The following is a 10,000-nucleotide window of genomic DNA, read 5'->3' as shown; positions in this document are numbered from 1 at the left end:
AGGAAAACGTAATGAGGTCTTTCACGTGATGAGGAATATCGCGCCAGAGACCTATTGTCTGAAAGGAGAACATTTGTTTGCCCATGTTGGTTCGAGGACGCGATTTGCAGAGGTTTTGCGTAGGAGCATATCTTCTATAGTATGTCTGCCGATTGCTGGCATATTGAAAAAGATTATCAAACATGTTTGGCAGATAACTGACTAAAAGGTGATAACTGACCCTTGACAACCTGCAATCACCTATAATGAGTTAAGAGCTGACTTTAAGCTAAAAGGTGATAACTGATCACCAAAAGGTGATAACTGACCAACAGGTGATAACTGACCCTTGAAAACCTGCGATCACCTATAATGAATAATAACAGCTGACTTTAAGTTAAAAAAATACTAACTGCAGTGGGTGTTTGGGTGAATGAAGGGACTTAAACTGCATGTATCTTTCAATTTGTTGTGAGAACTTTGCACCTTCATAATCGGATGAAAGTTTTCAAAGTTTCCTCCAGCAACGCCCCCAACAATGTCTTTACAGATGGTTGAGCACCCACAAAATTTGGCTTCCTGCAGAAACTGACCTGTTCCATGTTTGGGTTATATAATGCTGCACAAAGAGGCTTCCAATGAGTTGTCTTGTTCCTTTTAATTGCACTCATGGCTATTATCTTCATTTCTGCCAGGCAGTCATTGCTGGTGATGAACAGAGAGTTGATGGGTGATGTAATAAGAAAAAACGGGAAAGGACCATGCTCTGGAATTCTATGTCCAAATGGAAACTTGATTGCCAGTGTCTGAAGACAAACTTGTTCCTTTATATCCCAAGCTTTCAAAACCTGGAGATAATAACAAAACAAATCATCGAGGATTAAGGGCATTCTCCGTATCAAAAGTCTAGACAGCGAGTTAAAAACGTTGGTCTCTGAAAAAGGCAGAAAACCGTAGCTTTCTAAAAAAAAGAAAAGGCTCCCAGGACAGAAACAGCCAAAAAATAACCATCAGGACATACATATGTATGGCATATTCCAGAACTTGAATGTGGGCCATATTGTAGGTTGGCAATGGGCCTTAAACATACGGCGGCCATGTTGGTACATGTACTAATCAGATCTTGCCAGTAACGTTTCAAGAGTATCTAATGCCCACCCACAAACCTTCATGTCTGCATTAACTTTGAAGACTCACTTTGGTCAAACAAAAAGGCATAATTACTAAGTACTATGTCTTACCCCATCCTTGTCGTAACTAAAGACTTGTTCCAGAGCTTCATGAATCACCAGGTCAATAATAGAAGACTGGTGTCCTTTCATGATGGCAACAGGTTTAGCTGTAACATAAGGATTCCACAGACGCACTGCATGATCCACTCCACCAGTACAGATAGCGTTCAGACTATGGCTGTATTCAAAACATTCTATGCCCTGCATGAAAGGTATTTTTGTAATAAATCTCTCTCCAAGTAACAGTTGACTCAGAAAGGAAAGAACACAAAAAGAGAAATCCTTTCAACATTTTGATAGCAGTCAGAATTTAAAAAGCACCTTTGCCACTTTGAAGGTATATGTTTTCCTCTTTTTGTCGTCAATGTCTCGGACAACAAGTGACTCCCTCCCACTTCCACTGCAGGAGATAACAAATTCCTTGATTGCAATGTACCTCACCCTTCTCACCCAGTCAGAATGAACCTGACCCAGTGTCTGAAGTGCCACAAATCGAGAGTGTGAGGGCAAGTCCTAAGGAAAAAAATATTGCTATTCATTCATCTAGCTTCAGTGAAAAACAATAATTATTGTATATTATTACAATCAAGAAGAGAAAAACAGCTCTACCGCTCCTTATATACAGGACTCAAGTGGCTGGAATAAACCCACGTTTTTTCACCCAACAGACAGTATGTTTTTAATACTCTGGCCATTAGGCAGGGCCCCTTTGGAGTGAAATGTTGTTGAAATTGTTTAAAGCATCTCCTTTGATCTCTAAATCAGTGGCATCGCTATAATTAGCACCTACTGTGTAACCAACCTCAATACAATACAGAGTTATTGCTTACCTGAAGATAGACCTGATGACTCCCTGACGTTTTCTTAAAAGGAGTCTCAAACAATCCTTTTAGAGGTGTTGAGAAGACAAGAAACATAATGACGCCATTATCCATTCCAAGAAAAAGTACTGCTTTTCGAGCAGGAACCTTCAATTAACACATAATAATAATTGATTGATTCATTGCAACTGCATCTCAAAAAACCAATGTTTTATTAAAGAATCACCGCCACCGGGTATTAAACAAAGGTCAATTCTTCTTTCTTTTTATTTCGGCTTTGATTGTTTAAAGGGAAGAGCAGGGCTTTAATAATAGACTATTTTCCCCCTTCCATAATGCAATACGCTTTGGGGGGTTCTTTTACATAAAACAATACAAGTTAATTACGCTTGGGACTGTATCATGCTTGAACACTGAACTGGATATCCATTCTTTTAATACAAATAACCCCCAAAATGAACTGTATGACGGGATAAGGTTAAACAGTTAACCAGGATGTAAGGGGCTATGTGACTGTATTCCCCTTCAAAGCTTATTTAAAAGTACACTTATACAATAAGAAAAAAATACAATTGCCAGCAAATAGCGAAGGCTAATCTAGGCAGGAAGTGTTTACATTTCTACTATGGAATAAAATATTACAGACGTCCAAAAAAACTGAAGTTAATTAAAGCTACATCAAATGGGGTGCCCACCAATTAACACGAACGTACTAGAAATAAGAACATGAAACATATGCATATTAATACATAACCCCCTTGCATGCTAACACATGAATCCTTACAAATCAGTTAGCTAGTTATGTAATTTGTGATAATCCTGATTAGCATAAATTGATATTTTGCCGTCACGTAGCAGAAGCCTTGGTTGTGAGCGGCAGGCGCTTGGAGTGCCACGTGATTGTGGTTTGTATTTGGCGACCGTTTAGCGAGTGAGGCATTCTACGGTTAGCCTTTGCCACGTGCACTAGTTATGTTTGGTTTTTTTTGTTTTTTTTGTTTTAATCCTATCGAGCTGAATTAGTGTTTAATGCCTTCGTTAGGCGTTCATTTACATTGTGAGTAGTGTCTTTCAATTAGAATTCCCTAGAACCCCGAGGGTCGCACCACTGCCTTGGTCGGGGGTACACGTTCCCTGCTCTTTTCCACCTGCTGGTTTTTTCAGGGGTTTTTGTGTCCAGCTATGGTGCATTGCTTTTCTCTTTATTTTAGAATTGATGTATTAATATTTTTGTACCTATTCCAATGCTTAATAAGCTGCACGGCGGCTTGGCTGGCCAACGCCGCCATGTATCACCTAGCTTGAGTGTCCGGTTGAGTTGTGGAGGCAAAATATGTTGAAAAGAACAGAGTACAGTTTGTGAAATTAAGTAATCCAGTTTCCAGTTCTTTTTTGGCTGTATCAATTTCCAAAACTGCTCTGAATCAGAAACACTTCCAACTAGGAATCGCTTGACATCACTCAGCTTGCAGCTGCTGACTACAAACCATGAAAACCAAAACCCTTCTCATGCAAGGAAAAGCGGTGGATTATACACGAGATTTACTTCTTGAGACTATACAAGCAGTGAAAAATCAAAATTCTGCCGAGTCACCAGACAAAACAAATAGCATTCACCTCACCGACGAACGTACAACGGGCGGAGTACATCAGCAAGTAGGACTAATGTCACCATCAGTGTCTGCCAACGCCCGAAACGATCACCTGCTTGCAATTGTGGGAGACGATTTTGAAGCTGCTACGGGCGTGAACGAAAGCGATAGTGAAAGCGAATCTTCCGAACACCCTCAACTTGCCCTCAACTCTAGCGAGGTGCTAATCAAAAACTTGGGTGAGAAATTCTCTAACGAAATTGCAAAGACCTGGTCCGAAATTAGCATCATTAAATCCAGTCTAACCAATACAGACACATTACGGCCACTACAACAAGAACTAGACGAACTTCGTCTCAGATGCACAACTTATGAATCTACTATTGACCATCTCGAGAAAGAAAAGGCTAGCTTCCTTGAAGTAATCAAAATACTCTCTTCTGACGACAACAGCAACCATTCCACCGATACCAGTGACGGCAATAAAATAAGTGATTGTGCTACTGGAGAAAATGGACTGAGGTTAGCAGCACGAAGAAAAAGAAAAAGAAACCTAAAGCTATCAACGCAGAAGCACGTCACCAAAATACTCCCAACACCAGCGCACGAGAACCTTTGAGTTACACATCACTAATCATTGCAGGGGATTCTATGCTAAAATTCGTCAATGGTCGAAAAGTGTCCAATCTACTTTCTAACCACAGCTCGACCTATGTCAAGGCTTTCCCTGGAGCGACAGTAGAAGACATGACTGATTATGTGATGCCTTCACTCCGCAGAAAACCTACAGAGGTAGAGATGTCATATCCTCTGAACCTCGAGAAATTGCTGAAGGGATTGTTAATCTCGGACGGAAGATAAAAAATCACTCAACAGATTGCAAGATTACAATTTCGTCCGTGATTTTGAGATCAGACGAGAATCTCGACTGCAAAATCAATGACTGAACAGAATTGTAAACTGCTTTGCCACGCAATAGGCACGGAGAACAATTTCTCACTCTAACATCAAGAGAGAGCATCTCAACTCTAGTGGACTGCATTTGAATGTGCAAGGTACAAAGCCATTAGTTAAAAATCTTGTTTCTCATGTAAAAAACTCATGACAAGCAACCCGCTCGGACGTTAAGGGTCTTCTCCAAACGCCCCTTCTCATGTCCATTCTACCCCTCGTAATATATTTCTTTTCATTCCCAAACATTCATTCCTAACAAACGTGGCTTTAAAATGGCCTGCTTAAACATCACTAGTCTTCCGAGACATATGAGCTTCGCATAATTTTGCACAGTAAATGCCTCGATTTGTTGGCAGTCAATGAAACTAACTAACTGAGGTTAGTATTGATGGTTACGATATTGTCCGCCGTGACCGACTGCTAAACGGCAGAAATGGGAGTGGGGTTTGCTTTTATATCCGTTCTCATATTAATGTTACTGTTCGCACGGACCTCGTATTCGATCAACTCGAAAGCCTTTCTATCGAAATTAATAAACCAAGAAGCAAATCTTTTATTGCTGCTTCATGGTGCAGACCTCCCAATTCATTTTTTGAATTATTCTCTGATTTCGAATCTCTCGTTGGTAAGCTGGATGCTGAAGGAAAAGAGTATTACCTTATGGGCGACCTTAATTGTAATACGCTCCCGTCATCTCTGAATAATGTGAATACCCAGGCGTTATGAAGCATCGCTGATATTTTCAATATAAAACAACTTATTACCGAACCGACGAGAGTAACACCTGTGAGTAGCACTTTAATTGATGTCATTTTTACTAGTCATCCGGATAATGTATCTTGCTCTGGAGTATCTCATGTCGGAATCAATAACCATAGTTTGATTTACGTTTTTCGTAAAATTTCGTTCCAATCGCCGTCAAGGGAACTACTACTGTTTCGTATAGGCAATTTAAGTAATGATCCGTGTAAGGTGGATAGCAATTTCCTTTGTTATGCGGCAACGGGGCTTTCCCCACATAGGAATGTTATCATTTTTACACAGACCATGCATAAACCTACAGGAAAGCCGTTAACGCAATAAAATTCATTTACAGCCCACTTTGAAAGGGTGTTTTTTTGTGTTAAAAGATTTTGACCAATTACAAGAGTTGAAAACAAAAGCCAAGAAACGTTTACAATTTTACATGTTCCCCACATACGATTTCTGTGGAATTCATTTCAACTGAGACCAGATGAAAGATGGAAGATGGTTGGAAAGTTAACTTTTTCTGTTTAAGCCAATCAGAAGTAAATACAGACAATAGAAAAGTTATCACCTTTTTGCATACCAAATGAATTCCAACATGTTCGTTGCCGTTGTTGCTATCGTTCTTATCTGGACCGTTTCTTAAAAATTTTGATCGTAATCTGTTTCGTTCGGACATTATGGCCCAACCGTGGGCTGATCTCATGGGAATGGATAACCCCAATGAAATGTAGAAGAAATGGAAAGCTCTGTTCTTTGAAGTGTGTGACCCACTCCGCACTAAACAGGTTTGTGCCTCTAAAAGTCCTTGGATTACCCCTGACCTTAATTGATATATCGGAGAAATCGTTTTAAAATTAAGGCTTTGCGGACGATCCAAGTCATTGGAGTAAATTTAAGAAGTTGCGTAATGAAGTGAACAATACGATCAAGAATGTAAAAAAGTCCTACTATTATAACACTTTTGATACTTTCTGATAAAGCTAGCTCAATGGAACGAGAATAACTTAAATTCGGCCGAAATCGCAGAGGGTTTTAATAAATTTTTCGCAAAAATCGGACCCGAATTGTCCAGGGATATTCTTGGATTTCACATGACGTCACGGCCGCCATGTTGGTGTCCCCAAACAATGAAATGGCGGCCATGTTGGTGTCCCAATCTAATCCTCCGGGAATTAAAAGCTATTATTATGTTAACGTCTTCTTTTGTTTTCGTTGAAAAACATGGCTGTTGATCAAGTGAGTGAAACCCAAGAATAGAATACACAATAGCTTGTCGCCATTAAGATGAAGGGTTATGACTCAATTGCACGTTTTGTCCCACATAAATAAATTATCACGTTACATGACAAATTACAAAAACTGCAAAATAGAGCAGCCAGAGTTTTGACCTTCTCTAATTTTGATGCAAATGCTAGCGAGCTATTCAAAATTTTGGGCTGGAAAAATCTAGTTAGCCAGCAACAAATTGCGCTGGCCACAATGGTCTATAAGTGTCTTCAGGGGCTAGCACCGGAATATCTATGTTCTAAATTTACAAACCGCGAATCTGTTTATAGTTTAAGAGACTCTGAAAGAAAGCTTAATGTTCCGTTTCCGCGGACAAATTATTATAAACAGCTTCAGCTATAGAGGTGCTACTGTCTGGAATAGCTTACCCCTCAAAGCGAGACAAGCAGAGTCTCTTGGGCTTTTCAAAAATCTGATTAAAGACATATTTTAATATAAAGCACGGCATTCGTGGAAAGCAGCTCTAGAATTAATATAGTATTATAGTAATTGTATTTTATTGTAATCATTTTTAAAATTTTACCTTTTGTATTTAGATTTTAGCATTGTTTGTAATCTTAGCTGATGATTTTACCGTGCATAAATAATAAAATATCATAAAATATCATATCATATCATGCCAGAGAAAGGCGACTGGTCTCGATTCTGTGTCAGCCAGCCAGACTTCTAAAAGAATCTTCAGATTTAATCTGCGGGTCACTCGCTCGGATATTCAATCAATCGATAGACACTTGTATTTTTCCCGATGAATGGAAGAATGCAAGAATCACGCCTCTTTTTAAGAAAGTAGGAAGTAGGAATGATTTTTCTAATTATCGACCAATAACGATTATCCCGGTTGTGGCCACGGCTTTCAAACGCATTGTTTATGATCAGTTGTATCATTATCTAAATGAAAATAATCTTCTCAGTAGACATCAATCTGGTTTTCGCTCGCTTCATTCTACAGTAACTGTTACTGCTTTGATTGAAGCGACTGATAACTGGTCTTTAAACATTGATCATGGCTTTATTAATGACGTCGTTTTTTTTAAACCTTAAGATTAGGCCTTCGATACTGTGGACCACACTATTCTTCTTTCAAAATTACAAGGCAAAACTAGCACTTCACATTACACTCTAATCAGTTAAGTCTACATTAGTTCGTACTTTGTCTTCCGTTCTGATGCTTTAACTTGTACGTAACCTAAGAGATAGTGACTGTACGCTTGCCATCCCTCAGCCCCGCACTAATTATTGTAAAAGAAGTCTGTCCTATAGCGGAGCTGTACTGTGGAATAGTTTGCCCTTGGATATTCGACAGTCGCTCTCTCTTATTGAATGACAATGACAATGATAGTTAGCCGGGAGAAGTGTCTCACTTGGCTTGCTTTGTTCTGCGGGTTCCATACCGAGAATCAACAGCTTGTCTGAATTTTGCTCTTGACTGCATGAGTCTTCTAGTCTGAATACCGTCGTAACCTCCTGGTAATTTGCCACATTTATTCCAAAGATTCTGTGTGTTTTTAACTTCGGGAATCATAAATTGGAGCTGTTTTTGGAGCTTGTTGTTTTAAAGACGGGTAAAATGCGCTTGGAACTTTAGGATTGTTTATCAATGAAGTCTTGAAGTGGAACTGTACGGGTTATCTCGTATAGCTTTTGATTAGAGATTATGAAACTATAATCACCGTTTTGTGGGTCTTTCTTGGCATATCCTTTGTAAACCATTTTTCGTAAGAAACTGCGGTAGATCACGTCAAGTCGCTCTTTTTCCAATTGGGTTAAATTCCATGCTTGGACTGAATACAGCAGCCTTGAGCGTACTAAACTGTCAAGTACTGAAACGCGGGCTGGGAGGCTGATATTGCGGTTGGTAAGTGCACGTTGGTTTGAGTTAAATGCTGTGAACGCTGCTTGGATTTGCATGTCTAGAAATAGTGTTGGGGAATCTGAAGATACATGATATCCCAAATATCTGAACTTTTTGACTTTTTATAGCGCGCGAGTTGAAAAGTGAAGGGTTGCAGGTTGTTCATCTGGTTTCAGATTGAAACTCATTGATTTTGTTTTATTTTCAGCAACAACTGGACCGAATCTCGTGAAAACTGACTCTACCACTGCCAATACCTTATTGAGTCTTGTTTCATCTGTAACAAAGAACAAAATATCATCGGCATATCAAATTTTGAACATACGCCTAGAACCACTAGCAGGACCCGTTGAACGCAGTTTACGCGGATTGCATTCGCTGAGAATTTCAAATTTGAAGTTTACACCTACGTCTGAAACTGATGTCTGAATTTCCACCTCAACCACCGAAAGTACATATTGCAAAAATAAACAGAACAGATTTGGATCCTCGTCAGAACCCTGTCGAACTCCGGAACCAAGTTTGAATGAGATCGTACCAGATTTGATTGCTGCTGTTGTGTTTTGATGAAAAGCGCGTAAAATATTTGCAATTTTAGTAGTACCAAGCATTATTTTAACAATTTCATGTAGTTGCGATCGGCAGAGATCGAATGCGCCGCGAAGATCAAGAAATAAGCAGTGTATCCCCTCAGATTTGTTTTTATCAATTGTTTGAACACTACTACTAACTCTGGTTTGAAGCAGTAAATTGCGTCAACAGTTCCAACGTGCTGTTTAAAGCCGTACTGGCAGTCATCCAAAATATGGTGGTATCTTGCGTTTATGCGTTTGCGGCATAATTTGGTGACTGTTCTCGATAGTGTTGAGATGAGACCGAGTGGGCGAAAATTGGAATTGCCAGATTGCCTTTTTTTATGCAATGTTCTGATTGTTGCTCTCCTCCACTGATCCGGAATATCCTCAGACTCCCAAATGACTGTTACTAGCTCGTGCAAGATTTGAATAAACTCTGGACAATCGTTTGAATAGCGCAGTAGCTCGTTAACTATATCATCACTTCCTGCAGCTTTACGGAGCTTAAATTTTTCAACTATAATCCGGATTTCTTCTAGACTAGGTGGGCTGTCATCGATTTCTGGTGCTGCGGCTAACGTTGGAGGTAGGAACGGTTCGGCGGAATTTAGCTCGGGAGGCAGCGGTAATCGGCGATCTTTGAAATGTGAAGAAAAATGTTGTACAAACTCGAGTTCGGTGCAAAGAGGCTTTTGGACCGTGTGTTTTAGCGGGCCTTGTAGATCTTTAGCTTGGCGGAAAAAACGCTCAGTCTCTCTGGCTTCAAAGCCTTCTGAAATCTCTTTTCCCCTTTTCTGATAGTACCGATTCATAAGATTAAACTGTAGTGCTCGTAACTCTTTGATGCTTGATTTTTTCTTCTCTGGATCTTTACAATTATATGGGCTTGCAATCTGGCTGAAATATGCTCATCAGTAACCCACGGCTCCGACTCGATTTTGGCTTTTGAAGTTGGTAT

At 39.7% G+C, this 10,000-nt stretch overlaps 1 pseudogene; it reads right to left on the bottom strand.

Annotated features, from left to right (window-relative positions):
• Positions 1-10,000, bottom strand: part of LOC138058944 (cilia- and flagella-associated protein 337-like) — a 38,337-nt pseudogene that overhangs the window by 15,609 nt on the left and 12,728 nt on the right.

The sequence above is a fragment of the Montipora capricornis genome, chromosome 8, assembly GCF_036669925.1.
Source record: "Montipora capricornis isolate CH-2021 chromosome 8, ASM3666992v2, whole genome shotgun sequence".
Lineage (NCBI taxonomy): Eukaryota > Metazoa > Cnidaria > Anthozoa > Scleractinia > Acroporidae > Montipora > Montipora capricornis.
The sequence above is the reverse complement of the archived record's forward strand: the minus strand, read 5'-3'. Positions and strand labels throughout refer to the sequence as shown.